General features: G+C 50.3%; 1 long non-coding RNA gene across 2 annotated transcripts; it reads left to right on the plus strand.

The window, feature by feature from the left end:
• Positions 1-125: 125 nt before the first annotated feature.
• On the plus strand, positions 126-24,228 carry LOC106025306 (uncharacterized). Of its 2 annotated transcripts, none has more exons than XR_001198876.3 (4): positions 126-319; positions 17,615-17,798; positions 20,555-20,676; positions 23,939-24,228. It is a non-coding gene; the product is annotated as an uncharacterized LOC106025306 (long non-coding RNA). The 2 variants fall into 2 exon arrangements; XR_010039961.1 differs by lacking the exon at positions 126-319 and adding an exon at positions 7,875-8,039.
• The last annotated feature ends 546 nt before the right edge of the window (positions 24,229-24,774 follow it).

A 24,774-nucleotide genomic window follows, 5' to 3' on the forward strand; every position in this document is an offset into this window, starting at 1 on the left:
GAATTTGGTGGCTAAATCAACAGTTATAAACCCGCAGAGTCATTTCTCATTATTCGGTGCATTGGAGAGAGATTTTCCTGTTCAAATGCAGTTGGAAATGTGCTTGGTCAAAAGTCAGTGGGAAGCCTCATCGCCGCTGCCTCTGAAAACTCTGTCAGGGGCAGAAGAAAAATGACCCAGGTCCCTAACTGAAGTCAGGGCCTGTGGCTGCGGGTGGACACGGGGACTGCCTGGGGTGGAGGCTGCGTGATTTTTCAGGAAGGTGCTCCAAGCTTGCACAAGTACTGACCACATAGTGGCTGAAGCTGCAGATCCAGGGGTAAGTCAAGGGTCTCTACTGTTGGTTTTTTTTTTTTTTTTTTTTTTTTGGTACTGGGGATTGAACTCATGACCTTGCCCTTGCCAGGCAGGTGCTTATGCTGCTGAGCTAAATCCCGGCCCTTCCACTGGGTTTAAGGAGAGAATGAACCCATCCCAGCTGCTCTGGCCGCAGCCTCAGGTTGCACTTTTTGCAGCTGACCCCTGAGCACAGAGAAAGCAGAGGTGGGGCCGCATCTAGGGCTGGTGCTTTAGTTAGCGCCTTTCTTTCCTGACAGGCCTGATGGGAGGGAAAATCCTGCACAGTCAGAGCCCTGGTTCAGCCTGCTCTGAGCTGTGTGACCTCAGAACAGTCTCTGAGCCTCATTTCCCGTTGCTGTAGGAATGAGATGTTGAGGAGCTGGGAGTGCAGTGCCTGGGGAGTGCAGGAACTTGAGCCTGAGTCTGGGGAGGTTCAATGTAGGGTTATGGGAGGAAAAGGAGGGGAAGAGGGGAAAAAAGCCCAGAGATTCCCAAATGAGGCTCCTTTGCTGTGATTCAGGGGTACACCCCCCAAAATCTAGGGTCAAACCAGTTGGCACCCTATTGAGCTCCTCCTGCCCCAGGCCCCTTGCATGAGCTGAGCTGTCCTGCTGCCTAGAGCACTCCACCTGCTCCCTGTTCTCTAGCCTGCCTTCTTCTCTCGTGAGGTTTCCTGATCCCTGCCTCGGCACTCCCCTCCCAGGACACCGCAGGCTCCAGATTCCAGCTACTTCACCTCCCGTCACCAGTTCTGTTTCTGTTTGCCGGGGATTATTAGGGTTGGGCTCATCTCCCCCCTCAGATGGCAAAGCCCGTGGCAGGGCTTGTTCATGTCTGCCCAGCTCATAGCAATGCCTTATAAATATTCACTTGATTACTGAATTTATGGAGCTGATGCCAGCCCCCTCGCCCTCTTAACCCACCCAGCAAGGCTAAGTCCTCATGGGGCACCAGGTCTCTTCAGTTAATCCCACGACAATTCTTCCATTCACAATCATATGCATCACTTATGCAGAGAGGAATAAAGGACCAGAGATGGTAAGAGCTTGCCTGGGGCCACACAGCTGCAGTCAGCCATAATGCAGCCGGGATTAGAATCCAGTGCTTTTCTGGCCTCCACCTCCAGGTAGAGACAGAACTTGGCCTCAGACACAAGAGCCTTGGGACTGAAGACCCTGTCCTGGACTTGGGGCTGGGTTTGGGTGTTGCTACATTTGGTAAATGGAAGGCCTTAGGGCACTGATAGGAACAGGTCAAAGGGAACAACAGCGCCCGTCCTGCCCAGGCAAAGTGGTTGGCAAACCTGGCAGCACGGGGCAAGGTCCTTTCATTCTCCAGCCTTCAGTTTCCTTATCTAGAACATAGGAATGTCTTTATTTCCTTGAGCATCTGATTTTAGGATCTGTCTCAAGCCAGGCTCAGGTGGAGCATTTAGGAGGTGAAGTGACCTGGGGGAGAGAGAAAGAGATAACAAGATAGAGAAACCAAGATGCCAGACCAAAATTAGCAGGTTTGACTGACTGGGAAAAGGAATTAGATCACTGGGAATGTCGTGTGAGGGCAGGAGCAAGGGCAGCCTTTTTACTGCGTATGACCCAATACCCTGTTTGACACCCCAGATCACATTGACTCCTGATCAGGTTCTTAGAAGTGCACATTATGGATCTATTTTATAGATAAGGAAATCAAGGTTCGGATCCTTCAGCCAGTTTGCTGGCCCTGTATGCATCACACTCTCTTGTCCCCTTGAGTGCTTGCTGTTTCATCCCTGCTGACTGAACCCATGGATGCAGTGACCATCCCTGAGACCCTCGCCCTGGCATGGGAGTTGGGTCTCCTCACAGTCCAAGAATCAGTTGATGGAAGGCAGGATCATTCCCCACCTAGGTTCTGTGCATGCCTTCTGCCCTCACCATGGAGCCAAGGGGACAGGCTGGGTATTCGTCAGGTGGTTCTCAAGGTCACCAAGCCCTTGGAGGGGAGCCGTCCCTCCAGTCTGGCTAAACTTGACCTGGGCCAGGCTCACATTTCAAAGAAAGCCAATTCTCAGGACATGGGACCTCCGTCCTCCCAGGCCCTCAGGTCAGAGCCTCTGCACCCTCCTCTCTCTGCCTCTTCCAGCGTCTGGTGGCGCCTGTGTCCCTTGGCTTGTGGGTGCACCACTCCTGCCTCTAACTACACCTTCAGGTAGCTTCGCGTCTCCCCTGGTCTCTGGGTGACCCTTTGACTACCCTCTAAGGATCCCAGCCAGTAGCTCCTGGCCCTGACCTAGCCCTGAGGATGGGGATGAGGGGCCTTCATTCTGATTTATCTACACCACAAGGACCCTAGTGTATAAGGGTCCTTAGTGAATAAGGCCAAGTTCCAAGGTTGTGGTGACTTTGGGGGGGAGGGAGACGCACCCCTGCCTTCTAAGGAGAAGATTTTATCCTGAGGCTAATTAATAACCACGAATAGACTCGGTGCATGGACATGTTCTTCCAAGGAGTTGCACAGAGGACCTCGCCTCATTTTCAAAATGACAACATTTGTTGGCAAATGAATCCCTATTTTACAGAGAAGCAAACTGAGGGTCACAGAGCTACAGGCCCAGCATCACCTGGCCTGGCCGGAGAGGTGGGTGCTCTGCGTAGACACAGTGTTCAGGTCTGTCGCAGTCTAGTGGGGCAGGCAGGGCTGGGCCTTGTCCATCCAGTGACCCCTGTGTCCAAGGCCTTGGGTGGGTGAGGGTGTGGGGAGGGGCACCTTCCCTGGAGGGGCAGGCGGCCCTTCCAGGCTCCTGTCCCTAGGCCTCCTCCTCCTCCTCCTCCTCCTCCTCGGCAGGCGTAGGCAGCCCGCAAACAAACAGTGTCTGAAACCTTATTCTCATTAGGCTAATTTACGAATAAATTACCATATTCAATGGCCTTATTTTTACTGCTCGTTAACAGGCCCATGATAGGATGATAATTACGGGATTTTAAGTGGCTAATGGCAGCTGGGGCGTCAAAAGCAGTTTTTACGAATCTGTTTATGGCAGTGAAGGTGACAGGAGGGGAGGGACATTGAAATATTGAAATCACACTTTGGGAAAAGAAGCTTTAATTGTTCAGTATTTATTAGAGAGGAGGGAAGGCTGTAATTTAAAAAATGAAACTCTGAAAAACAAAGGAAATTCATTAGTCTCCCCAGCCCCACCCCGGCACTGTGACCTTCAGGGGGTGGGCGAGGGGTGCACAGTGTGGGATCCCCAGCCACTCAGCCAGCTTCGGGGGGCTGGCCTCTGCCTGCTCTGGCGCCTGTGAACTTCTGGAAGACCCTCACTCCGCCTGGCTACAGTGATGCCAGGCTGGGATCCAGGGAACGATTCTGATTCCAGAGAGTGGGGTCTGCACACACCAGCAGTGCAGACACCAGGTTCCTCTAGGCTCTTTGTATCTGGTTCCCCTGCTAGATTGTGTCCGAAGTGTCTCATCCACATCTTGACAGTCACGTGCAGAGCTCATAATCATCCCTACCACACACTGAGCATTCATCGCTCTGTGCTTCTGCATATGAGTTCATTTCAACAGGTGACCCCCACGGGATTGGGATGGGTTCCCGGGATTACAGGTGCCTTCTTACAGAGGCAGAGACTGAGCACAGAGAGGGTGGGCAAATGTTCTGGAGACACACAGGACCGCTCCTTTGATCACCTCTCTCACTGAACTCACAGCAGGCGGGTGCAATGGACTTTGGGGTACCAAGTCAGGCAGGAAGGAAAGCTCAGAGGGAGGGCACATCACCTCGTGGGTCCTGGAGCTTGAGTCCTCAGGTAAGAACCTTTAGTCCAAAGCAACAGCTGACCTGCTCTGGCAGGGGACTCCTGGTGTAGAGAGGAGGAGAAGGTGGCTGGGGAGGGACTCTGGGCCTTTCAGAGGAGTTCCTTGAGACCTGGTGCCCTCCTGCCGGGTGCCAATCCCGCCCTGTGGGACTGCCCACATGCCTGCCCGCTCCCAGCCACCCCATCTCCTCCTGCCTCGTCCCCAGCCCATCCGACTATCCATCTTCTGCTCCGCTTTAGTATGCAGCCCTCGGAAAACAAACACCAGCAGCCTGACAGTGGGAATAAATATCGCGGCGCTGTTGATTAGCATTTGATCCCAGCTGGGTCTCCGGAGCTGAAGTACTGGAATGTCTTGGCAGTTTTTTAATGCTGAATAATTTGATTAGATCAGTGACTGAGCCTGCTGCTCCCGGAGAGATAAACCCTCCCCGCGTTCTGGGGAGCAGGAGCCCAGCGACCCTCCCCCGGCCCTGCCCCTCCCCTGTTCTCCCCTCCCCTCCCCCTGGCTCCTGGCCCCGCCCCTTGCCCCTTCCTCCGGTCCGCACCGCCCCCCTCAGCCTGTTTGTTTTTCCCTCCCAGTTAGTCTCTTTCATTCTTTCCGTGTCTTCTTCCTTCTCTTTCCAGGGAGACCCCCCCTCCCTCAGTCCTTCCCTTTCTCCATCTTTCTCCATGTGGTGCTCAGCTCTCTCTGTCTCTCCTGCCCCCCATTCTCCCCTCCTTCCTTCCCTCTGTCCTCTCTCTCTCTCTCTCTCTCCCTCTCTCTCTCTCTGCCCTCTGTCCCCCCTCCATCTCTCTCCACCCCCTCCTCCCTCCCCCAGTCCCACCTCCTTCTCTTATGAAGCCTTAAATATATCATTTAATCAACTCCATAATTTCAATTTTGCACAGTTGTCAGCTTGAATGTCTGACGGGCCGCTGAAGACCCCACAGACTTCGGGCAGGGGTGGCAGGGCCACCTTCCTCTTCTCCTCGCAGCCCTGCCCTCCCCTCTGCAGCCTGGGCCTGGGGGGCTCCAGACTCCCCTTGTGGCAACTGCCCGTCGGTCCCAGGGATGTTTCTGCTGTCAGCCTTGTGAAATTACCAAAGTGACCTCATTAGCCACATATTCCAAATTCGAAGGCAGTATTTTTGTTTGAAGGGCAATAATCTCCACCTAAAACAAAACAGCGTCTCAGGAAAGGAAGGTGACAGTGTGCAATGACCCCATGTGAAGGCAATGCGTGCTCTTCCCATCCAACACGATCTACTTGAAGTCCACTCCGCCTGATCTGACTGGGGCCCAGCTCTCCTGAAGGCCTGGGCATGGGTGGCAGAGAGGGGAGGCCATGTGACCCAGGGTCCCCACAGACATCCCCTTCCTCAGCCGGGGGCTCCAGGAACATGGTGACCATGGCTGACAAGACCAGCCAGTGGGTGGGGAGAGGCCACCGTGGGGTGTCACTCATAGCCGGGAGTGGGGTGCCCATTCTCATAGCAGCATCACAAAACCATGATATGGCCACTCCCCGGCCACCTTCATCCTCCAGGCTGTGCTGCCATGTCCCCAAGAACTGCATGTGGGTGCCCAAGATCCTGGGGCTGCTGAGGGCCCATCTGCTGAGTCCAGCACCTGTGGGGCAGGGAGGGCTCTGGGTTTGTCACTGGGAAAAGTGTTCCTGCTTTCCACTGCCTGGAGTCTCAGTTTCCCATGAGCAAACAGGGCCTCTGGGCGAGGCCTGGAGAAGATGCACAGGGGCTGCCTGCTCCCCAGCCCACCTCCTCCTCCAGGGTTCACCTGCCGGCCTCCATGCAGCTCTCCCCAGGACGGTCTTCGCTAATTTAGCTTTCTACCAGCCTTCTTCCTGCTAGAAATAGAGCCGGGGCTGTGTGTCTGCAGGGTGCAGTGGCCATCTGAAGAGAGATTCCTGGAAGCTTGGGCCTGTGTGCCTGGGGCCAGCCCAGTGCCAGAGCAGGGAGCTCAGGGAGCGAACCCAGGAATGAGTGGGTGCTCCAGGACTGCTGGGCCTGGGCGCTGGCTGGGTGAATGAAGGAGAGAATGAGGGAGCGGAAACCGCGCCCCAGCTCTGCACAGCTCTGGGTTCCTCACCGCACCATTCGGAAGTTCCAGAACACGGCTCCAAGGAGATGCTAGGGGTGAACCGCTTTGATCCGCACACTGTGAGCTCCTCTTGCAAGAGAAGAATGAAAAGCCTGCCGCCTCCTTCAGGGAAGAGAAGGCAGAGCTGTAGGTACTGTGCGTCTTTGAAAACTGTGATCTCCAGCAAAAAAGGGTCTGATGCACCTTCCGCCAGACTCCCACACCTGTGCCGGATCCCCCGTTCCCATCCCAGCTCGGCGCTCCCTGCGGGGTTTCCTGCCCACCCCGGGAAGCGGGAAGCGGCTGGTGAGAGGCAGCAGGCCCAGCAGCTGCTCTGTGGCTGGGCCCCGGGTGAGCTCTGCACCCAGACATGGTGGCAAGAGGGTCCCGGGTGCCCTGGGCTGCCGCCAGCTCTGGGCAGTGATGTCGTGGCTGCGTGTGAGTGGGGAGGAGGCTGAAAATATAAACAGCATATAGCAATAAATATCCGCGCGTGGCCCAGAGCTAAAGGGCTGGGGTCCGCCTGCTGTCCCCGGTGTGCAGAGTCAGCTGGCCGGGAGACTTGTCCTCCTTCCCCAAGTCTCTCTCCTTGTGGTATACATTAGTGCATCTGTCAAAAAGAAAGGTTCTAAGTCTGACAAATGCTGATTTTAATGTCCTTTCCTTTTCCTCCCTCCTGCCTTCTCTCCCTTCCATCCATCCATCCACTCGTCTGTCTATTCTTTTATCCACCCATCCAGCCACTCAGGCTTCACCGTCCCCCCATCCATCCGCTGCCCGTCCAGCATGGCTGCCTCTCCTGCCTTCCTCTCAGCCTTCCACGAAAGGTAACTTGCTTCTTTTGTTCATTTCCTCCCTCTCTGTTTCCCCCTTCACCCCTCTCTCTCTCTTCCTTCCTTCTTTCCTTCCTTTCTTCTTCTCATTTTCTCATTCAGCGTGTTACCAGGCACCCCGAGGTGGATCAGACTGGCCACGTCCTGGCCGCACAGGGCTCACCTTCTGAGGGGGAAACCGTGAAACACGCGCACAGGAGGGAGACCAGGGGGTGGCTGCCGTGTGAGGGGGACACGGGGAGGACTCAGCAGCGGAGCCAGGAGCCAGGTCCTCTGCCTGCTCGGGTGCAGGGTGGAGAGCCAGCCCTGTTCTCCTAAGTGTGGATGGATCCTGTGAAGCTTTTACTGCAGGACGAGCAGCCCCTTCAGTGACACTGTGCCCTGAGGCGCAGATTTTAGCACCTGGGTGTGACTTCTGTGGCATCCACACGGGACACATCAGCTGGCTTCTCAGCTTGACCCACCTGGGGATGTGGCTTAGTGTGAAGGTCCTGGACTCAGTCTCCAGGACAGAGACAGAGCAACCACTGGCGCTGACCTAGTCTTCCAACCTGGGGTCTGGTTACATGAGCCAGATGTAAAGGACAAGAGCAGAGCTGGGTAAATCCTTGCTGCAGAAAAGCATTGACTGGGCCGGATGAAGACTCGTCTTGTGTTGTGTTTGTCTTTTTCAAACAGCTGGTTGCAAATCATGACACCAAAGCTCTTTCTTTATTTTTGTAAGAAAGAACTCCACCTTTGAAGGGCGTGGCCCGGGCTATTTATCTTGGCTGCACTGGGGGAGAAGTAGGTCACGAGACGTCCTGTGTGTTCTTAGAGTATGTGGTGAAATCACACAGAGGGAAAGCTCTGTGCCCTTCCTACCCCACAATATTGTTCTGGGAATCAACTGAGAGACACCATGTGAAAATATCTATGAAGTTCCAAGTGTGACACGAGGATCCAATACAGACCACACTAGAAACAGCACTGCTCCTAGAATTTGGTAAGTACTTAACTCATCCATATTCATGTAATGCTCTCATCTGAGAGAATTTACCCAATCCCAGGGAAACTTCTAATGGGCGAACTTCTACTCATCTCACAAGACCCAGCTCACATTGCCCACCACACCTGGAATGGAGACAGAGAGGCCTTTCTTTGTTTTTCGCAAGCATCTTCAATTGGAAAGTTCATGCATTGTTTCTGTTCCTCCTACACCAGTCTGAGTCCTCCTCAAGTCTGGGCTGTGATCTTTCCTGAGTCCTAGTTCTTGGTACACATTCGGTGCTCTACAATTGCTCTTTGAAAAGGTACATGAATGAATGGCATGCGTGCCAGCTCCCTTTATTCAAGCAAGGCCTTCAGGAAGCTTGTGTGTGTTTCCAAGCTATAAATCGATTTGTATTTTTAAACACAGTAGGAGAACTTGCTATTTAAAGGAATCCTGATGCAAATCCTTTTTATAAAATGAAGACATCTTGAGGAGTGTGGATAATTGCTCCCTGACATATCTATTTATAAACTGAGATTTTTAAGGGTCGGGAAGACTAGTGTATTTTTAAAAGGAATTCATTTTCTGTGCCAGGCTTTGTGCTGGGGGTCGGCATGATTTCAGGGTGGGCCCGAACCTTCAAGACCCACAAGCCCAGTTACAGCTCATCGGGAAAGCTGTTTTAGGGGCTAGGTTAAAAGGCCATCACTGCTTTCCACCTGTGTGTCCCTGGGCCACTTCCTTGGTGTCTCTGAGCCTCAGCTGCTGCGCGTACCAGCTGAGTCCCTCTTGCCAGTCACGAAGGTAAACAAAGACAGTGCACCACAATCACCTGAAAGATTTCCTGGCCCAGAACACATTCACTTCGATCATTAGAAGGCAAGCTGAAGCTGGCTTTGTGGTGCCTGTTATCTGGGAGGCTGAGGCAGGAAGGACCTCAAATTTCAGCCAGCCTAGGCAACCTATTTACCTCACAAGACCCTGTCTCAAAGTGAAAAGAATAAAAAATAAAGTGCTGGGGATATAGCTCAGTGCAAAGGCCCCGAGTTCAATTCTCAGTGCCACAAAAAAAGTATGCACACACACCACACACACACACACAGGTCAAGTTAGGAGACTGTTCGTTGTTACGTATGCCATGGAAAATCTTTGACTGCTAAAGGCTCAGTGATCTGTGTGGCTTTACTCTGTCATATCACGAAGAGATCTCATGCTTCAGCTTCTTCATCTGGAAAATCAAGGCAATAAAATCCATGGAATGGGGCTGGGGGTTTAGCTCAGTGGCATAAGCGCCTGCCTTGCAAGCTTGCAGTCATGAGTTCGATCCCCGGTACCAAACAACAACAACAACAAAAATCTACAGTCTCGGTGGCTGGAAGAGCGTTGGCTGCCGCCCCTCTGCCCTCAGCTCCGTACCACTGCCCACACAGCAGGACTCCAGGTTCCAGAGGTGCCGTCCTCTTGCTCCCTCCAGATGCCTGGCTCTGAGGCTGAGTCCTGCAATGTCCCGTGTCCCGGGGGTGACCGTGAGTGCACGCTGCAGGCACAGGCTGCCCACGGGCAGAGGTGTGGTTAGCAGCCGTGCTCACGGGAGACAGCCAGGGTGCCAGTTAGTTCTCGTGTAACAATTTTAGACGCTGATAGCAATCTCTCACCTCCCTATTGTAGATGGGGAAACTGAGGTTTGAAGTCTCACAGTTGAGCCAAAGAAACAGATCTGCACCCCTCTATAATACAGAAACGTTTGGGGTTGTGGGGGAGCTTGGACTGTGTGTGCTTCTCTTTACAAAATCTCAGCTCTCAGGGAAACAGGGCTTTGCAGGACAGGGGGAGCTGTACTTTCCAACTGCTGCTCCCTGAGAGGGTGGAGGGTTTGTAGACAGGATGGGAGGTTGACAAGGCAGGACAGGCACAGGCTACCACTCCACCCTATAGGAAGTCCTGCTGCAGGCTTTGCTTCCAAATGCCACCTGCCCTGGCCGTCCATGGGCTGCTGGGCAGGACCTGTGAGACAGGCGCTGCCTGAGGTCAGCTCACCCAACCCTGGAGCTCTCCTTCATGTGGCATCTTACAAATGAGCAAAACCTGGCCTGGCCGGCCATACCGTTGGTGAGATTAGACACTGGGGCTCATGCCCTGGCTGGTCCGCTCTGCACCCCACCTCCGGTGGCTGGACATGGTACCTGCACTGAATTTAGGCTCTGCAGGAGCTTAATAAGCAGCGTGGTCGCTTAGATTCTCTCCAGGTACTTACTCATGTCATCTTAGTTGGAGCAACTATGGAGACATAGCCCTGTAATCCCAGCACTGTGGGAGGCCAAGGCAGGAGGGTCACAAATTGATGCTCAGCCTGGTGATTAGTAAGACCCTGCCTCAAAATTTAAAGTAATATAAATAATAATAATAATAATAATAATAATAATAATAATAAACAAAACTGAGGCCATAGTGTAGTGCAAAGGCCCTGAGTTTGTTAGTACAAAGAGTCACAAAAAATTAGATACCATTGTTATTCCCATTTCACAGTTGCATTAACTGAGGCATGAGGAGTTGTGCCTTGGTCAAGGTCACACACAGTGAACGGCCCCAGCTCTCTGCTCCACAGCTGCGCTATGCCATATGACCTGCCCTGGACAGACATTGCCTTCTCTTCCAAGGTCTTCTCGCTTCATCTACCCAGGGTAGTCAGTGTTTAACCTCCCCAGTGCTTACTGACGCTTTTTTTTATGTCTTTTTTGTTTTTATCGGTACCGGGGATCGAACTCACAACTAACTGCCTGCTTGCAAGGCAGGCGCTTATGCGGCTGAGCTAAATCCCCAGCCCCAACAACACAGACAACAACAGACGCTTTTAACAAAGAGAGAAGGGCCTCAGGCTCAGCGTCTTCCCAGCAACCTCGCTGAGGAGTCCGTGTTGTTAAGGGTCTGAATTCAGTCCAGGGCCACGTTGGGGAAACGCTGCCCTTGTTAGGAGCGGATTCCAGGGATTTAGATGCTTGCTCAAGGTTTCAGAGCAAGCAGGTCGCTCAGCAAGGGCTAAGGAAATTGGTCTTTTGACCACCTGCCATCTTGAGCTCTTCCAAACCAATTCAGTTCAAAACCAGTTCAACAAACAGCTTTAGACTGGCTGGCAAGAGGCTGCAGCCATATGGGAGCACGGAGGACCGCCAGCACTGCATGAATGGAGCCTATCGTGATTTATTATTTTTTATTGCAGGAAGATTATTCCTTTAGTTGTACTTCTTTCCCCTCAGACACATTATCCCGGAAAGGGTTACAGTCTCCAGAAAAGCTTTTTCATAAGCACAAAGAACTAATATTAGCAGATTGGGCTTTCTGTAAATATTCATTGTAATCTGTGACTTGGTGAGCATCGAATTCCACCCTCTCGAAAGCTGCACATTTATAACTTGTGAATTCATAAATATTTACGAATTCACACAATCATCACTGACAAATTATTTCATCTGACAGTTCCACACAGGCTCTGCCCGGCTTTGTGCAATTCTGATCAAATCTCGCGTAAACTTCCCGGGTGACAGGCAGCGATGGAACACAGCTAAAATCATACCCAGATCCTACAGATTCTAACGGGTCAGTCACAGGTATTTACCGCAACAACAGCAACTTGAGCGAGGAAGACTTTGTTGTATGTGGCTTGCCAGATGTTCTCAACAACTGTACATATATTTATAGCAACACGTCTTTGAGAGTGTCAGAAGCAGCCCTTGTCAGGCAGAGGGGTGTGAGTGGAAAGGCTGTGCTCGGGAGAAGGACAGGCAGGGCTTGAAACCAGGCGATCAGTGTGGCTTTTGTTCCGCAGGATTCCAGACCTTGCTGAGCCTCAGTTTCCTAGTTTTGAATCCAAGAAAATGAAAGCACCTTGTAACAGTGACAGCTGTGCTGCTGATGTCCCTGGTTTAGGGTCTGCACTATGGTCAGTAGTTCAACAAATCTTGATTTTTCTAATACTGTTGTGACTGTCAGGGTGATCACAATTTCCAACATGACCAGGTTCCTGGGTGTTTGAGCACTTACAGAGAAGGGGTCCTTTCCCTATATTTCTACTTATAGTTGCTTGAGAGGAACATTTCTGTGCTTGCTTTTTATTACTGGGCCCTCTGCAAGAAGTCCTGTGCCTCCCTTCTCCAAATTTAGGTTGCCCCAAAGTCCACCTACTAAGTGGGGCTTCTGCCTCCACACCTATGTGCAAGGACAGGAAACATCTCACCTTCTTTTTGCTCTTTCTTCTTCCATTTTGAGGATTGGAGGCTGTGCTGCCGAACGGGAGCTGGTCTCCCTATGAGTTGGAATAAACTCCTGTTGCTGACATCAGGGCTGAATCAGAACAGCACAACTGTAGACGGAGGAGGGAACCCCACTTTGGTGATGGAGTGGGCCAGGCCTTCTGCTGTTTAGCCAGATGGATGGAAGCAGTCCCATGTATCAGGGTGATTACAGCTCAGTCTTGATCCACTGCGGTACAGGGCTCCTGCTGGGTGCTTACAAAGGCTGAGCCAGCCAGTGCTATTTCTTGGCTTAAAATGCTATAGCCATTTTCAGGGCTCCTCAGGCCACCACTAGGCCCCCATCTATCTGTTTTGCTATCCCTCGGGGTCCTTACTCTCGCTGTGCCCTGTCCCTGGAAGGCCTTTCTCTCCCAACTTGGTCCCAGCCTTCCTGGTCCTGTCACGGGTTCTCCTGTGCACAGTCATCTCATCAGCAATCCCCTCCTGCCTCAGACCCTCTATTTAGAATCACCCTCCACCAATTCACTTCTTTTTCTTACTCCCATTAATTTTCTTCACATATGTAATTTTCACATGTAAGTGACACTGAGGACTGAACCCAGGGCCTTCACACGGAGCTACATCCCCAGACCTTTTGTGTATTATTTATTTTCGAGACACAATCTTGTTGAATTACTAAATTTCCTGGGCTGAGCTCAGCCTTGCAATTGTCTGGCCTCATCCTCCCTGAGCTCTGGGATTACAGGTGTTGGCCACCACGCTCAGCTTCTTTTTTTAAATTTTCCATCTTTGTTCACAAAGACGAGATCTTGGCTGGCTTACACACCGGGTAACCCTCCCGCCTAGGCCAGCAATTGGCATCTACTGCCTCAATAAACATCCATTTGATTGAACAAATAAATGAGACAGAAGCAGGATTCAAGCAGATGATGGGCAGCGTCTGGAACTCTGTCCTTGCTTTGCTTTGTGACCTTGGGCTACCTCACCTATAAATAAAAAAAGGTCAGGGGGAGTCGTAAATGGATTCAGTCTTATTGGTTGCGTCGTGGCCAAGGAAGAGGCATATATGGTTGGTGACTCCATTCCAGGGTCAGAATGAATCCTAGGGCTGGGCATTCATGTGACAGGGACTTAGCAGTGGCATTCTCTGGATCCTCTGTCTCCTTCCTCGCCTTTGCCCCCAGCACCTGCTGAGGCTGTTTCTGGGAATCCTAATGTATTTCAAGCCTCCCACAGTAGGAGGGCCGGCGGGCTAAAGGCGGCACAGATGTCACCAGCCACGTTGACTGGGTTGAAGAGGCAGCGACTCTTGGGAGGGAAATGGACCATTGGGCTGAAGTTTGGCCATGCGAACTTTACCAGCCTGGACAAAGCCCATGATCCGTGTGTGTCCGTGTGTCGGGTACTTACACACACACACACACACACACACACACACACACGTTTCCTAATGTTGCATTTAGCAAAACTTAAAGCAAAACGATTTGCTTCTTCCCAAACTTTGGCAATTTCAACATCCGCCCATTCGAGTAAATTTGACAAGCATTATCTCTTTTGTCTTCTCTCTCCTGTATGTCCCACCCCTCTCCAAAGCCAGAAATTCCACACAGAGAGTTTTTAAGAGTGCTCACCGACAAGTGTACACACGCAGTCCGCAGCCAGGGAGCAAGCAGCACAGTCGCTAACTTGTTAGACAGGAGCTAGATTACAATCATAAATAAATGATTTGCTGTCTCCTCGCATTCAGACTTGTAGCTTTTAAAGTGTGCCTGTCAACGCCGAATCAGATTTAGTCAAATGCTGTGTAACTGCAAAATTATCCTCTTCTTACCTTTTTATTCTCCTTATAATGGACAGTTAAATTGGATTTTCAAATTTGAAGTGCATATGTTTTTCAAATCCCCAGAGGCTGTCTATTTTTTCATTTCTAAAGCAACTCACTAATGTTTATCATTACCACACAGAAATATTACAATTCTTAAGGGGCGCCTTACAAAATCAGCGCAGGAGAAATGTGCTTTATCGTCTCAAAATGAAACCAATTTCTCAGCTGATTTGCAATTTATTTACATGTTAGCATTTGATTTCCGGCTGATTTATAACCCCACACGGCTCTGTCTTGGGTTTATTTAGAAAGCAGACAACAGTGGTCGGGAAGGCGTCGGAGCACCACGTTCCACAGAACATCATCCAGGGCTGGAGTTGGTGACTGCTGGCTTGAGTCTTTTAGTTAGGTTTGACCTTCAGAGAACGCAGGGCCCCCACCCCCACACACGGGGTGCCAGGCCCAGATGTCACATGGAGAAGGCTGCTTGTGAGCAGCCTTGCACCAGGACTGGAGCTCTAGATCCTCGGAACAGTCAGGCCTGGGGTGGAGGGGGGGAGGTGCTGGGATGTGATGGGATCTTGCTTTAATTTAGTGGCTCATATGATGCCTGGATTGAAGGAAATATTGAACATGACAGGGGGAAATCTATTGAGGCTTATTTCATCTATTGATTCTTTGATCCACTCATCCAGCCATCCCTTCAGCCGTCCCTCCATCCTAACAATGGATCTTCCGTATTTCCTTCTTCCGATACATCTACCAATCTATTGGTCCTCTCACTTCCCACCACCTATCTGCCTATTTACCTACCAATTCATTCATATAACCACCCAGCTACCAATCCATCCCTTCACTAATCCACCCATTTTTGCATCTACTTAATCACTTATTTACTTTCCAACCCATCCCCTACCTACCCATCCAGCTAACCCAACTCACCCATTCATCCTCATATTCCCATCTACTTACCCACCTATCTGTTACTAATTCATTCTTCTCACCACCCATTCAACCATCCATCCACCCACCCATCCATCCATCCATCCACCCCACCTATCCATCCACCTATCCACTATCCATCCACCCATCCATCCACCCATCCACTATCCATCCACCCATCCATCCACCCATCCACTATCCATCCACCCATCCATCCACCCATCCTACTAATATAGGCTTTGGGATGGAATAATAGGGATTTAGAAATCTGACCTGATATTTAAAAAGCTCATGATTAAGTGAAGGAGACAAATACATACCTCTCAGGGTCACTGTGAAGCCCAAGTTACTAATTCACAAATGCTTAATACAGTTCCAATCACTCTAAAAATATATCATCTGTGTGGAATACGAGGCTGGTCTGAGCACAGGCTTGTTTCTAGTCAGCCCACTGCCTTCTGACTGTCCACAAGCAAGCGACTTCATCTCATCAACCTTCAGTTCTTCATCTATAAAATGGGGTAATAAGAATACTGATGCCTTCCTTGCAGGGACTTCAGGAGAATCTGATGAGATGATTTAGAGAAAGTGCTTAGCTCAGGGCTGATGCCATAGTCAGCACTTATAAACTTCTGGCTTCTTCTCCTCCCCTTCCTTCCCCTCCTCCCCCTCCCCCTCTTCCCCCTCCTCCCCCTCCTCCTCCCCCTTCTCCCTCTCCTTTCTTCTTCTTCCCCTTCTTCTTCTTCTTCCTCTTCCTATTTTTGATAGTTACTTTAATTCCAGGGGCAAAGGAGAAAAGGGTAATTATACCAAACTGTGAAGCTAAGAAGGGATGTAACAGAAGAAATGACTTCTGGGTGGGATTTGTAGGAAGAGAACACTTTCTCCTGGTGTCCAGGAGTCCAGCATGTCCAGCAGAGAGGGCACTTGCATAAGATCTGCCATCTTAAGGTGCAGCTGAGGCTTTGCAGAGAAGCTGAGTGAGGATGGCTGCAGTGTGGGACCCGAGAAGACAGCGGGCAGAGCAGGTGTGCAGAGATGGACCTCAGGACCTCCACATGAGGCTACGGAGTCTGCATTGTGGCTTGGGAACCACAGGAACCCATCAGGAGGGTTTAATCCAGGCCATCATCCCAGCTAAGTGAGACTTGGGAAGCTCTGCCACGCAGGGAGCAAACATGGAGGCAGGAGCCTGGGGCAGGGCTGGGGAAATAGCTCTCCTGAAAGGCAGGACCCAGGATGACCCTGCAGAGCTCACAAAAGGCTGATGGAAGAGATGGATTTTTAAGTAGAGTCAGCCAGGACTTGGGAACCTATTGGTAAGAAGGGGGAGGGGGCGACAAGGGGTTTGCCCGCACCTCAAGGAGCGCCCTATCAGAGGCCAAATCCCTAAGACTGAGATGAATTTTCCTCCTCACTTTGCTTATATCTGCCCATGCCATGCAGAGCTACTGTGAATAAATTTGCATGTATTTATGCCACAGGCAGCCAGCGCTAAAAGGAGCATCTCTCCGTTCTGAGTGTGAGCTCACATCCAGCTTGCTTCCTCTGCTGGGCAAAATCAGGAGCTCAGAACCTCCAGGGACTTCCTGGAGAACTTGGCCATGTCCTTTACTCTCCAGACATTGGAAAGAATAAATTTGGTCTCTAAAGTCTCTAACTGTAACCCAATGAGAAGAGAAGAAGCAGCTGACAGAGATCTAGTGCCCTGACTTATAACTGGAGCACCAATTAGGACAATTGGTGTTCCAAGGATCAGGAAACATGACTCACCTTGGCTTAAAATAAAGGGTATCATAAAAGCAAAGGTTTCACTGTCAGGTGAAGCTGGATCCAGCAGCTCCATGATGTCACTCATTGAGGGCATTTTCTGTCTTTGTTTCCTGGGTTTCAGTTTCTTAGTAAGCCTGATGTCTTTCATGGAAGCCTCCTACCCAATGCACAGCTTCTGACGACCACCTGCTTTTGTGCTCCCACTGAGCTGGGAGGGAAGGGAAGGTCTTCATCTGAGCAGTACTCAGAAAGCCTTGCGATCCACCCTGACTGGACAGCTCACTTCCAGTGTCCACTTCTGTCACTGTGGTCAGAAGGTGGGGATGTGCTCGGGGACTGCTTGTGGAATCCAGTGCCTCCCTCCATGAATCACGACCTTCTACTTTCTCTGTTTCCAAGGAGAGAACAGACAGTTTCAAAACCAGACATAGCCTCTGGGAAAACTGAACCTTCACATAAAGTGCATAGGGAAAGAAAGGGGATAATTAGTGCTCAACTCAGAACTTTAAGGATACAAGGGCCATGAGGAAGTCAGGATAAACAGCATCCTCCAAGGGGTCTCAGCCTGTGGGGTCCGCTGGATGACTCAACCCAGACTGCTTGAGACCCATTTGGCCAGAAGCATCAGCCGTCCTATTGCTGGAGATTTGGAGCAGCAGGCAGGGGCACGGTGGGGCTTGGAGGAGGTGGGTTGGACTCCAAATGGATTGCATTAATCAGGATTGGTCAGCTGACACTGTAGTGAAAACAACAGCAACAACCTTCCCGAATCTTAGTGACTTACTTTTTCTTTGCAGTTAACACTGAGTTTGAGAGACTCTCCAGAGTCTGCAAGTCAACCACCTAAGGGGTCTTACACATGCACTTCTACGGCAGGAGGAAGAGGAGATTGTCCCATGGCTGTTAAATTCTCCTGCCAGGAGGTGACACACACCATTCTGCTCAGCGTCAGCTAATCCTCTAGGAGTCCCTGCAGGAAAGGTGAGTTGGAAATGTCAGGGGGGAGGAAGGACACCTGCCTTGAGAGAGGGAAGCACGTGGACCCCGACTCAGGCCACTTGCTGTGAGTCTCACCTTCACCTCGAAGATGAAATTGTCTTGTCATCTGATTGCTACCTGGTGCTTGGGTTTAAGGGGTGAACTGCCTTCTAACAATACGGGGAAAAAGAGCCAAGGAAGGGATATTTTTAGAACCTGATTCTTGGGCTTCATGGGAGAATAAAAGGAGATGAAGCATTTGACCCCGTTGGCATATTGCCTAGCAAGAATAAGAGTTCTATAAATACAAGGTACCATCGCCATTTTACAGATTGCGCCACTGACACTTATGGTGGCCGAGTGACTCTGAAGGTCACCCAGCGATGGTGGCCCAGAGATCAGGTGGCCATGGGGTCCTCTGTCGGTGATAGTTCCCTTGACCTCACTGATGTTTTGCTATGTGAGGAGTCTCCTTCTCCTGTATCACTCCTTCCTAGTCTGTCCAGATCCCCTGGGGAGCTCCATGCTCTGTAAATAAACCCCACGGTAGTGACTCTGTGCTCCATCTCCCTGAATGAACACTGATACCCACTGACCTTCCTGGGCTCAGAAATGAAATGTCCTGCTATTCACTTGGCCCTTTATCTGGGTTTGGGTCCTCTAACACAGGAGACTGCAGTGAGTCCTGAACCCCTCCAGTGGATGCTCACAGTCTGAGGGTTATAGTGGTCATAGCAAACTGATTAGGGCCATATTGTCCCATTTCACAATAACAACTCTCTGGGCATTCAGTGGAACTAAGATATCAACATTCTAGAGCAACGTATCCACTATTTCTAAGATTCCACCATTGCTTGGCTCTATAATTGTTAACTCTAATTCCAAGACTCTAAATGGGTTCAGATGGGAATGTTCTGCACCAGTGGAAACACTTTCCACTGTTGTTTTCCATCATGATAGCATGGCACCCAGAAGCAGATGTGGCTATGGAGCTCTGAAATGTGACTAGTATAAAGGAGGAACTTGGTGCAATCAATTGAATCTAAGATCCTCTGGTCTAGAGTTAAGAGAACTCCGAACCCTCTTATCCCAATTTTCATGATAGTTTGGATCCTGCTTACCTCTAGAGATCATGACTGAAGAGTTTCACAATAGCATCATACCCCCAGTGTAAGTCCTTTGCTCTAGAATTCAGTTGAAGTAATATGAGTCTCCTATGTATCAGTCAGGACAGAAGAGATTACACTGTAGTAACAAGTAAGCCCTATGATTGGGGCTTGAGACAACAAATGTTGGCTTCTTGCTCATAGTGTATATTCATGACAGATTGCAAGAAATGCTGTTCATCACAGCTTCTTGGGTACCCAGAAGACAAGCTCTAGAAACACTGAGTCAGAATGCTGGGTTTAACCTTGTTGGTTATAGCACACTTACATCTGTGCATTTATGTTATACAGTTGGACTTTTATGCTCTTTATCCTTCTTTACCTGATTGAGAAAGGACCTCAGGTCTGTGGGTTAGTCTTGTAATTTGGGCTACTGTGGGTTAATCACATCCATTCATTCAATATTCCAGAGAATATTAATTGGTGGTGGGGGTGGGTAATAATGCCATCAAATTTAAAAAATATATTTTTCAGTCTTTCTAGCATGTGGGATGGCCGTGTGACAACTTCTGTCTAATAACTTATAAGTAGAAGTTATTAAGTACATCTACCTGAAAATCTCTTACAAAGGAGAGCTCTCTCTCTCTCTCTCTCTCTCTCTCTCTCTCTCACACACACACACACACACACACACACACACACACACACCCTCCTTTTCTCTACCAGGTAGATGCGATGGCTGGAGCACTGGCAGTTATTTTGATAACAGTGGGATGCTGGTAACACTTTGAGGATGATTACCCAATAGCTTCAAAGGACCTAGATCCCTAAGGGTATCAGAGAACTACCAACCTTCTGCCTTCTTTTAAACGAGGGAAAAGTGATTCCCTATATTGTTTAAATCATTTATTCTTGATTACACACAACCCATTCATGATTAACGTAACATTATAAAAAGTTGATTTTTTTTGTTCATGACCAAGAGAAGCGGCTCTCTTAAGGCGTGAAAGGGACCACACACATTGGGACTGTGTAGACTTGCGTTCTTATCCTGCTGTTGGCCAGCTGTGTGACCCATGGCAAGGACTTTGTGAACAGCAAGCTTCCCCTGTGGCGTCTGTATGGCTTGCAGGAGAGGACAGACGCAGAGTTCTCTGAGTTTGGCACACAGGTGCTCACTAAACAGCGGCACCCCTGGAGATGCACTTGTCCTGCACCATGCAGCGCTCCGGGGGCTTCCCATCGGCCAACTCGTTCCCAGGCACTGAGCCTGGGACGCTGGGTGCTGCTACCATTCTGAATTTCCAGGTGAGGGGAGGCAAACAATGAGCCGTGGTAGGAGGTGGTTTGAGTGCCATGTTGAATACATATACAGTGTGTGGTGGGTCCTGAACCTTGACCCTTCTGCACCCTGCCTCCCGGGCTTTGCCAAGCACCTCGCCACGGGCATTATTATTTTCTTAATGGCTTTGACTTCATTTTATATCGAATCACTTTTTAAAAATCGTATCTTCATTCTAAGCAATAAATTATGTATAGAAAACCACTGCATATTATATATGTGCTGCATACTACACAGATTCTCTACAGGAACACGTGGTGCAGCCTGTCAGAGCTACACTCACATTTATGCTCTTTGTCTATCTGCTTTAGGCTGCTGAGTCCAGCTCTTGACACGTCCAGTATTAAAATGTGCTAGAACCATCAGAAGACACAGAAGCAAGTTACAGAGCAGCTTTAACCCGGGACAACTCGAAGCCATCAATAGTGCAGGAGTAAGTGCCAGGTGCCATTTCACGCGTGGGCTCTGCAAACACTCCTGCCCACCCGTCTCTCTCTGTCTCTCTCTCTGTCTCTCTCTCTCTCTCTCTCTCTCTCTGTCTCTGTCTCTGTCTCTCCCTCTCTCTGGGCCCCTAATCCTGCAGCTCCATCAAGCCCTTGCTTTGGTCCCATGCTGAGCACTAAGCAGACTTTGGTACTTGGAGGGGAATTCTCTCCTTCCCTGAGCCCAGTGGCCAGAGGGACAGGGTCCCCGTGAGTGCCTGCAGCCTTAGGGAGTCTCTGGGTCAGCAGATGGGGGTGAGGTCTGTGTTGCACCCCTCCCTCACTGGGAGCCTTCGCTTCCTTCAAAGCCTCTATTTGCCCATTTCTGAAAAGGGAATAAAAGCACTCACTCAGTAGGGCTCATGAGGACAGGGGTCTCAGGTTTTAAAGACATGGTGAATCTTAACTCCCTGTACAATTGCTCAGATTACTAGAATGAACAAAGAGAAGCCTAAAGAAAACGCATGAATGACTATCTACCAGGACACTGAATTGTTCTTATTGGCCAATTATCGGTAGAAAAATCAACCAAAAGAACATTTAGGGGCAGAATCCAAGATCAATAATGAAGATGGCTTTTAGAGTTTAGATCTTGTGTCCCTCGAGGGCTCCTGTGAGGACGGTGTGGTCCCCAGCTTGGCTCTGTTGGGGGGTGGGAGTTGGTGGGATGTCTCCGGCCCCTGAGGTGTCCTTGAAGGGGATGTGGGGCCCTGTGTCTTCCTCCTTTCTCTTTGCTTCATGCTGGCCACGAGAGGAGCAGTTTTGCTCCACCCCATGCTCCCACCATGAGAGTCCCAGTTGGGAAAGGGCCCTAGCTGATGTGGGGCCAGAACCCTCAAACCTGTGAGCCCAGAGAAATCGTTCCTCCTCAGATGTTGATTCCCTGGGTATCTGTCAGAGTAAAGGGAAGTTAACTGAGTAATGAAATACACATGCAGGATGTGGGAGAGTCAGGAGGAGTTCTCTCTCTTTTCAAAATTTCTGTTCACAGCTGTACCCTCAGGATACATTTGTACTTAGTAGGTACGCAACAAATGTATGTAGCATAAATATTAGATAGTATTATTACCTTGCATCTTACTAGGACTGATTAGATACCAGTTACCTCTTCCTACAGGGTTCATCTGACCTTCACAATGGCCACATGCAGAGCTGCACTTATTACCCCCATTTCACAGATGAGGAAATCAAGGGTCAGGGAAGTAAAGTGCCCTCCCACACTCACCCAGGCAGAAAGGGGCAGAGCCAGGATTGAAAACTGGAAAATTCTGACTTTGGGGTTAACCTCTGTGCTTGATGCTCCCGTGACTTCCCTCTCCACAAAGGGACACAGGGATCAGGAAGGGACTGTGGAATGGCATTGCTCCAGAGGGTGTCACCCTGAGGTGAGAAGGGACCACACTCACACTGAGCCAAGGCACCTGCACTTCCCCATTCTCACTGCCAACAGCCCAACTCCAGACTGAACAAATTTGCCACAAACTTGACAGCTTAAAGCAAGACATTTATTCTCCCATGGTTCCAGAGGCAAGAAATTAGAAATGAAGACCACTAGGCCCAAATCCAGGTGGAGGCCAGGCTGCGTTGCTGCCCCAGGCTCTAAAGAGCAACCTTCCTCCCTCTGCGGAGGGCTTGGGGCTGCCTGCCCACAGTCTCTGCCTCAGGCCGCCCAGCTTCTCCTCTGTGCCTGTGACATCTCCTGCTGCGACGGCATCAGGCCCGTCTAGATAACCCAGAACAAGATCACCATCAAGATCCCTAATCACACTCATGCAACCGTTTTTCTCCCCAGCAACACAGGCAGATTCCAGAGAGGAGGACCTGATAGCTCAGGGGACGTAGCTCAGCCTGTGCACTGCGCAAGGTTTTTACCTGAAACTGTCAGCATAGACAGCTCCTTCTCCTGCTGCCACGATCCCAGGCCTCCCTGAAAAAGATCCTTCCCCTGTGTCACCTGGTTCCTACTTCTTACCTTACCAGCAGCTCGTTGGTGGGAGCCAGCAGCAAAATCAGAGAGGAGACTGACCAGGTAGAGCTCCCCGACTTGGGTCCCCTCCATAACCTACCCTGCACACAGCCGGGCCACCTCTAAGTCCAGTTTTGAGTGGAGGGCCCAGAGAGGGCAGATTTGACCAGAGACACACAGAACGTCCTGTCTTTGCTCAGTGAAACTTCAGCAGATTTCATCTGTGCCAACCTCTGTTCTGGTTGCTAGAGACAGAGAGACAACCAAGTTTCTTAGTAACTCCTCTGAATCTGCCATTGAGAGAGGGAGAGAGACAGACAGACAGAGAGAGACAGAGAGAGATAAAGGGGAAAAGGGAGGGTGAGAGAAAGAGAGAGAAAGGCAAAGTAAATTAGTGTCTCTGAACACACTCAACTAATGTGAAAATATGGGGAAGAGAAAGCCAATGAACAGCCGGGAGGGGAAAGGGCTAGTCTCAGAGATCTCAAAGCGAAGGCAGCGTCTGGCCTGGGTGGTTCACTGCAGGAGCAGGGACATCTAGGGCAGAGGATGGAGTCTGAAGCTAAAAGCTGGAGTGTCCAACTCAGAGAGATTGGTAGATGTCACACGGATGGCACTGAGCTCTCTATCTGGTGAGATACATCTCAGTGGGTCCTACAGATGGTCCATGAAGTGCCCATTTCCCAGATAGAAATATTGAGGCTCCTGCTATAGAGGAACTTGCTTGAAGTCAGACAACTACCAGACTCCCAGTTGGACATATTCTCTCCTCCTTCTATCCAGAACTCAAGTTCTACAGTCTCACTCCATGCATTCTGGTACTCCATGTTTTCCTCTGAGGAGTCCACTGCTTCCCTAGTTCCAGAGGTAGGAGAGTTCTCACTGCTTCTGTTCCAAGGATGATTCTGATCACATACTTGTGGGAGCCAGCTGGGTGGCTGCAGTGAAGTTGAATGCTCTGGCATTGATTAGTGATGTCTGCCTCAGGAACTGGGTAGAGTAGTTTGGGATGGCTTGCTATGGACTTTAAAGTTAGGCTTTGTGGCTTCAAGAAAGAACCCCATTTATCTCTGGGGTTTTGAACAAAATCTGCCATCCCTGACTGACCTTCATTATGCAGTAAGGAAGCAAAGGTACTTTTAAGAAGAAAAGGTAACTTGGTAAACATAGAAGGACAGGTCTGCAATCCACCTGGTACCTGAGTTTGGAAGATGCCTCGAGTCATCCAGCTGTGTTCTCTTCTCCAGGCCTGGGACTGCTTTCTGACCCTACTTATGCAGAATATCTCTCCCGTCCCAGCACACAAGGTCCCAGCACAGAAAGCTACTGGCCTGCGTCCTCTTCTAATAAGCAGTGGACGTGAAGGAAACAGGACAAGACTCCAGCCCACTTCCTGCTCACGCCCCTCCCCGTGTCATCTGGGCAGTTTCTCCAGAGAAAGGAGAGCCTGAGAAGGCTGGCCCTGCTCCCCACATGTCCCCAGTCTGCCCACATCTGGCTCCATACCCAGAGTGGCAAACCAGCACACATCATAAAAAAAAAAATTCTAACAAGACATTAATAGATAAATAAAAATAGCTTCCACAAGAGACGATGGAGGAGTCACGCAACAAAATGATTTCTTTCTGTGCGCGTAAACTCATGAATAATCAAATACACAGTTCCCAAATGAGCTGAGTGCGGTGCTTGTCAGCCTCCCCCCAGTTTCCTCCTGGAAGGTCACCTCAAACCTTTGCAGCCTGGTCGCTCTGCCCCCTCAGACTGGCACCACCACGGCCCCTCCCAAGACCCCCGCCACCCCTTAGAGGGGAGAAATTAATCCCCCAGCAGGATGGAGACAGATGTGCAGAGTATCTGAATGGGAGGCGGCCGGGGCAGTGCTCCGGAATCGCCAGGCGGGAAGGGGAGCTTGATAAATATCGGGGAGGGGGTCCCCAGGCCGCGGCTTTGTGAGCTGAACCAGAGCCCTGGCTTCAAGTTTTTTTTTTCTCTTTTGCTGTCACATTTTAACCTAGCATCTGCCTTGAGAGGCAAGAGGATCGTCCCTGCCTTTCTTCTTCCTCCTTTAAAAAATTATTTTTTT

This window comes from Cavia porcellus, unplaced genomic scaffold (genome assembly GCF_034190915.1).
Source record: "Cavia porcellus strain 051 isolate PalLab524CR breed Dunkin Hartley unplaced genomic scaffold, mCavPor4.1 scaffold_16, whole genome shotgun sequence".
Lineage (NCBI taxonomy): Eukaryota > Metazoa > Chordata > Mammalia > Rodentia > Caviidae > Cavia > Cavia porcellus.